This window comes from Eptatretus burgeri, chromosome 3 (assembly GCF_056783735.1).
Source record: "Eptatretus burgeri isolate ZD-2024b chromosome 3, Ebu_testis_v1, whole genome shotgun sequence".
NCBI lineage: Eukaryota > Metazoa > Chordata > Myxini > Myxiniformes > Myxinidae > Eptatretus > Eptatretus burgeri.
The window spans coordinates 102,786,974-102,794,473 of NC_140963.1; the positions used below are offsets into that span (position 1 = coordinate 102,786,974).

Below are 7,500 nucleotides of genomic sequence, written 5' to 3' on the forward strand. Positions count from 1 at the left end.
GAGAGAGAGAGAGAGAGAGAGAGAGAGAGAGAGAGAGAGAGAGAGAGAGAGAGAGAGAGAGAGAGAGAGAGAGAGAGAGAGTGTGAGGGCGTGAGGGCGTGGAGGGAAGTGGAATGTAGTCGAGGAGGGGAGGAGAGGAGATGATAGAAGAGTGGCGTAAGCTCGGTTGCCGTGGGTGAGGGTCGATGGGGGGTGAGAGGAGGGCGGAGCGAGATGGTTGAGAGTATTCACTGATAGAGGTGATGAAACATCCGCACTGTTTGCATGAGCACAGGGAGTGCATCCAATCGCGAATGAAACTACGAGCTGGTGTGACGTTCAAGCTGTGTGCGTCATGTTTAAGTGTTTGTTGCACACCAACCAACCCAAACATCTGCAGTAAAAGGGTGTGGGTTCGAATCGATGTGCTCTTCCCCATCACTCTGTTCAAGCATCAGCAGATCTCCAACAGCCTGTTTGTGAATGGAGTGATACACTGATTTGGTAGGTGGATTATCATTATCATTATTATTATTATTATTATTATTATTATTCAGATCCCCTACCTGTTTCACCGGAGGGGACTCGAGGTTTGCTGTCTGCCCGTCTCTGTCTGTCCACCCCACCTGTGGTTTTTCAGACTTTTCACATACCTTTCCACATTCAAATTAAACTTGGTACATGGCTTTTATTAGGATAACTTAGAGAACAAGATCGAGTTTCAGGGTGTTCCGTCAATTTTTTTACAGAGTTGTACCCTTTTTACTCGTAAAGTTAAAAACTATCACATTATACACGAGCAAATACCACCCGTCACTTCACTGATGGGGATACTAAGGGGTGGGAGAAAAAGTGGGGGGGGGGAGGGAGAGAGGGGAGAGAGGTGGAGGAGAGAGAGAGGAGGGAGGGGAGCAAGGAATGAGGAGGGAGCGAAAAATGAGGGGGGAGTGAGGAAAGGGGGGGTGAGGAAGGAGGGGTTGGGGGTGAGGATGGGTGGGGGAAGGGAAGGAAGTATGAGGGGAGGGGAAGTGAAGGCAGCAAGAGAAAACAGAAAGGGAAGGAAGTGTGAGGGGAGGGGAAGGGAAGGCAGAGTGAGGGGAGGGTCCACCCAAACATAACCACCATCTGGAGATAACCACTGTCGGGATACAGACAGACAGACAGAGGGAGAGAGCGAGAAGAGAAAGAGAGAGAGAGGTGTGGGAGGAGGATGCTGCACTGTATGAGGAGTAGGTGGAGCGAGGATGGGACAAATAATTATATATATATATAGGAGTTAGCAGAGAGAACATGTTATGCTTTATGAACACACACACACACACACACACACACACACACACACACACACACACACACACACACACACACACACACACACACACACACACACACACACACACACACACACACACACACACACACACAGTCCCTTGACAAATTCAAAGCTACCCATTTATACCATGTCTGTGTGTGCTGTCTACATACCTCTTCATGCTTAGAGCAAACTGACCTCCAGAACGGGAGATGAACTATATGTCGAATACTGCTATCTACTGTAGGCCACTCGCCAAGTGGCTAAAGCACTCAAGCAAGCACTCCAACAAAATGGTTGAGAAGGAATTGCTGGATTAGCAAGTGATAGCAAGCCAATTGGAAAAGGGACATACTCCAAAAAATAGGACCACTGGACCTGTAGCTTATCTGGGCCCTGGCCTAATGCTGCAACCCAATTGTGTTAGAATTCTGACAGGTGTGTCTACAGAAGATTTTGAAAGGAATTTGCACAACTGCCATTTTGGCACACTTCCGGTCATGTGATTAACATGGCCTCCGCAATTTAACATCAGGACCCTATCATAATGTTGTTACCCAAATTTGGTAGCATTCTCACTGGTGGGTCTGGAGAAGAAGATTTTTGAAGGAAGTTACTTGATTTTTTTCCAAAAATTGACTATGTTGGCCATTTTGACACACTTCTGATCACGTGATCGGAATGACCAGCAATTTAACATCCCTACCCTGGCCTAATGTTTTAACCCAAATTTGGTAGCATTCTAACTGGTGGATCAGAAGAAGATTTTGGAAGGAATTTGCGGGACCGCCATTTTGACACACTTCCGCTAATGTGATCAACCTGGCCTCCACAATTTAACACCAGGACTCTGTGCTAATGTTTTAACCCAAATTTGGTGGTATTCTGACTGGTAGGTGTGGAGAAGAAGATTTTTTAAGGAATTTACGTGATTTTCCCAAAAATTGACGAAGTTGGCCATTTTGACACATTTCCGGTCACATGATCGGCATTCCCTTCACAATTTAATGTCTCTGCCCTGGCCTAATGTTTAACCCAAATTTGGTAGCATTCTGACTGGTGCTTCTGGAGAAGAATATTTTTGAAGAAATCTACTAAGTCGGCCATTTTTGACATACTTGAAGTCATTTGACTGGAATGAGCTTTGGAATTCCTGTTACCAGTCAGGAGAGGAATATTGCCGCAAAATTTCAACCGGATCGGCCCAGCAGTTTGGCTAGAAAAGTCGAAAAAGGAGATGGATGGACGGACTGTGCACAATAACAATACCTTATCTGAATGTAAATTCCAGATAAGCTAAAAACCAAATAAACATCACTAATGTCTTAACATTTTCAGATTTCACTCCAGATTTCAATAGTTATTTAGTTCACCTGTTTCAATCCTCAAAACAGCAATTATATTTCGATGGTATACTTTAATTAGTCTGTGAGAGTAGATTTTGGAGAATCGAATCATATATTGCATGAAATCACTTCAAGCTCCCAATATGAAAACTATAGCACTTACAGAAGCGATGTATACAGTGTTGATTAGGTATGAAGATCAGTATACAGTGTTCCGTAGCGGTGAAGATCAATCATTTGATGGTGTGAGTAAGGAAAATGAAAAAAAAAACATTTGAGCGCTTTATTGTTAAGAAACCATTGTGGCCTTTTCCAAGTCAAAGCGATGTTGAGCAGGTCAAAATAATGGCGAATTAAGATCTCAGCGAGGGAGAGCGAGGTGACCAAGGATAATGCCTTGATAAAGGATTATTAAAAAGGCTGTTAATTATCTTCAAAAGGGGTATTCTAATTAACCCAAACACCAAATTTTCATTCATGCACTTCCTTGGAGTTTTCTTAGTATGCATGCAAAGTTTCAGGCTGATAGGTTTAATGGCTTTGGAGTCATGGAGGAGACGCACATTGACATTTATTAGTGTAGATGGGTCAGTGTTCAGCTGCCCTGACTCCACCTAACTGCTTTACACCCATTGGTTGGACAGCTAGCCTCACTCTACCTCAATATAATTGTGCACTGCCATTGCATGAAGCAGCACAGATCGGCAGGCCTTAGGCTTGGGTGTTAGTCCATGGCCAAGTGAAATTGGAATGATACTGTTATATAACCACGATGTATTTATGTATGCACATAAGCCGTACGCATGATTTGTTTCATGTATACACATTGGGTTATTTTTATTACTAGTACGTGCCCGTACGTGCGTGGCCGTACGTGCAAAAAAAACAAAAAAAAACAAAAAAACTTTCAAACCACGAGCCAGAAACAACAACCACACAGGCCGTTCCTTCGCTCTCGCGTGCCCGTACGTGCGTGGCCGTACGTGCAAACCAAAAGAAAAAAAAACTTTTAAACAAACACATGGGCCGTTCCTTCGCTCTCGTAAAAAACGACTGGATTGGGGCATTGTTGTTTATCTATAAACGCGCGTAAGAAATCAAGAAATTATTAGAATACACTGTCATCACTATCCGGAAGTAGTGCGTGCCCGTACGGAATGTTCACATGCATTCCACGAATTATCGCTTGCATTGAAGTAACAACTGCTGTGATACTTACACACACAGAGTTAATTAATATCCAAATTAAAATCAAGTTTACCTCCCTGTCTTTGCTTGCCATGACATTCGCTGCCATTGCCCATTGCCACTCCTACGCCAAGTTAACTAAGGCGCCCTTTCCCCATCGTTACCGGCATGGCACGTGACATCATCGTCGGCCGGCCATGCACCGGCCTACGCAGCAACGTGTCTTGTCATTGGTTTGGTAAATAAATGGCTGCAGCACCGTGTCCTGTCATTGGTTGGTAAATAAATTGCCATAACTTGGGAAGCACTTGTCCAATTAATATCAAACCTTGAAAAGGCACATCCTCAGGGCCCCAGCAATATACCTGGCAAGTTTCAATTAGATCGGACCAGTGCACAGTAGTCATTGAGAAACAGCAGACACACACACACACACACACACACACACACACACACACACACACACACACACACACACACACACACACACACACACACACACACACACACATTGTTGGAATTATAGATAGATGAAATAGGCAAAGCGGAGAAATGAACTAAATATGTTGGGTGAGACAGTTTCTTCTTCTTCTTTTTGGTTCCTGTATTGGCTTGAGCGTGCCTTGCATTCAAGAAAATTAATTTTTTACCTCCGATTTGTTATCCTTGTTGTCTTCATCGGTTTCTCGTGTACAAAATATATCATTAAAGGAGAATTGTTTTTCCTTTAATTTTGCAAAGTGAAATATTTTTAAAAATGCTAAAGATTGGGATCTTATCGCTGATTATGAATGAACTGGTTGATTCGTTTTTTTTGGGGGGGGAGGGGTGTGATATAAAGCACATGCCTCATCCTTTGTCCGCATACTCCATTTCGTTGTCTTCCAGTACATGATTAAATAGACATTTCATTGGAGTGCAGTCCAAATATAATTAATCTTTTGAATGTTGATCCTACTCCTGGAAAATGAACAAGCTATACATTTTCCATGAATTATCAATCCTTGCTTCAGGAAACAATTATTCACAAGATTTTTTTTTTTAAACCATTTTTTTGCCAGGATTCTCCCGATGGACTTTGCAGACATTCGATGTAACAGCTGTTAAATTGTTGCACGGACTCTTTTTTTTGAGCATTTTCTTGGACTATCTTATTGTGTAATGCGCACTCATTGGTCGAAGACGTAATGATGTTCACCATTCACAATGGGATCATCGACATGATGTGCATTACATTTGTGGCAACAGCATATCTGACATGAAAATCTGAGAATTCATCTGCTCTAATTTGTTTGTTCAATAAGTTCGACGTGTTGAACTGTCTCGTCCGCGTTCAACTCCCGATGGGACTACAAACTCCTCTGATCGGTGTTTTTCAGGCAAACGATAAGTCAGGTGTCCCATGTGCTAGCATGAGTTAGTGGATGGTAAAGATCCCACGATGTCATGTGGGAAGCATCATTGAGTTATTGTCAGTACCTTGGACAAATCCCAGTCAAAATTCAAAACTGGCCAGCCGGTTCGTGGAAGATTAGGGCCAACGATACAAGCTCGACAAACTGCTGTCCACAACATGGGTGTAAATGATATGCTGAATCACTGTCTTCATTTGGATTTTGTCCCACACCAAACCTCTTAATTACAGATTGAAGTTCAAAGGCATTTTTAAGTCACGCCATCTCAGTTCTCAAAGAGATGAACTTATAAATTGGGCCGTGATGTCCAGATGTCTGTCTGTCCATCTGGTCGTCAGTTAACTTTTTGCGATTTTTTTGCTCCTTCTCCGTTATCACCTGGGTGATTGTTCTGAAACTTGACCTATGAATACAAGGCAGTAGCCCACACAATTGGTTCGGTTCTCGATTTTTCGATTTCAGATAATGTGGACTCCCAGGGTGGGTTACCCCCCAAAACTTTGGATTCCTATTTTAGCTATGCCTCCCTTATCACTCAGCTGATTGTTCTGAAAGTTTACATATGAATACAAGACAGTAGCCCCCGCAATCTCTTGCTCTGAAATTTTTTGGTCGTCTCGTTTCGACTCTCAAAGAGATAAACTTATAAAATGGGTTATGATGTCCATGACCATGATGATGTCCAGATGTCTGTCCATCCGGTTGTCCATTAACTTTTTGCAATTTTTGCTGCTCCTCCCTCATCACTCGGCTGATTGTTCTGAAACTAGACACCGAAGACAAGACAGTAGCCCCCACAATCTCTTGCCCTTCTCGTCGATATCCGCATGATCGATCAGTATTAGATTTCTCGATTTTGGATCTTGGGGAGGGGTGGGGGGGGTTAACCCCCCCAAACTTTGGATCCCTATTTTTGCTCCTCCTCCCTTATCACATAGCGGATTGTTCTGAAACTTGACATATGAATACAAGACAGTAGCTCACACAATTGCTCGGGCCTCAGTTTTTCAATTTCAGACCATGGAGGCTCCAGGTGGGGGGGGGGGTACTTCCGGAAACTTTGTATCCCGATTCATCCCTTATTTACCAGTCGATTGCTCTGATACCCAATGCAGCCCTTCAACTCGATGATCCATGGGTTTCCTCCCTTTCAGTTTCATGTTAAACAGCAGTAGCAACTGTTTCAAAACGTAGTCATACACGTTTGTGGTTTATAATATGTTTTTTTTACTTCCAGTGAGGATTTTCCTCGAAACGCCAGGATAAACTATTTATACACATCAACATGGCGTTTGTCTAAGAACAAAACCCCTTGGGTAGAGGTGATATCATTGGTATTTCTATTGTTTTGTAATAACATTAATATTGTATGCCTGGTGTTGGCTTAATGATTTTGGTGGTGGGCTTGGGAGTGCTGAGTCCTAAGTTCAAATCTTGCTTGGCTGTTGAATTAATACCAAGTGGGGTTGACTCAGTCTGACATCCTTTGAGGTTGACAAGATGAGTACAAGCTTGCTGGGATGATTTAGCCTTTTGAGTATCCTGCGTTAGAGTGATGATCCATCCAGGATAGTGCCCAATAGCCCAGGAGACTGCTTTGGCAGCACTGATGTTCTGTGCAGAGTATGGTCCCAATGGATTACTATTATGCTATTATCTTTAGTGTTGTTATTAGGTCATGATCTCGAAGAGATGGCCTTATAAACAAACCCGGTGTTTGTCTTCGGACGTGTCTGGGTGGTGTTTATCCCCATATGTGTCCGTACAGTGTTTATCTCCAAGTGGTGTTTTGGCTCCGGGCGTGTCTGGGCCGTGTTTATAGCATGACTGGTATAAAATGTATTTCAAACATCATTTTGCTTCCATCTTCACTGTTATTCTATGCAGAATCATTTTGATCGAATTCCTGGGAGTGAACAATAAATGTTTTGTGAAGATAGTATATTGAGGTTGGACAGTATATCGTGATTTGTTGTCAACAACACAAATTTAACGAGAAAGCATCTGAAAATGCAAAACCCGTCCACATCCACTTTGTACTCGAACTAAACTTGATGAAAACAAGTTTTAAAAAAATTGTAAACACAAGGAAATTAGACACAGGTGGAGGCCATTCAGCCCATCATGCCTGTGCCACATCAACACCACACTAATTTATCAACACCAGATCAAAAGAAGAAAATGCAAAATGTTTCTTAAAAAAAAAATTTTTGTGTTTTTTTTTGGAGTTTTTGTAGTTTTGTATTTTTCCCCCCAGGGG

At 42.6% G+C, this 7,500-nt stretch overlaps 1 protein-coding gene across 7 annotated transcripts in view; it reads left to right on the forward strand.

Moving 5' to 3' along the window:
- The window catches only part of LOC147030560 (growth factor receptor-bound protein 10-like), a 250,037-nt gene that overhangs the window by 15,678 nt on the left and 226,859 nt on the right, over positions 1-7,500 (forward strand). For 2 of the 7 annotated variants that reach the window (XM_085874742.1, XM_085874747.1), the window contains exon 1: positions 129-483. The exons of the other annotated variants lie outside the window; for them this stretch is intronic. The gene's annotated coding sequence lies outside the window, so the exon portion shown is untranslated. Of the gene's footprint in view, positions 1-128; positions 484-7,500 lie in introns of those variants that run through there. 7 annotated transcript variants of the gene reach the window in all.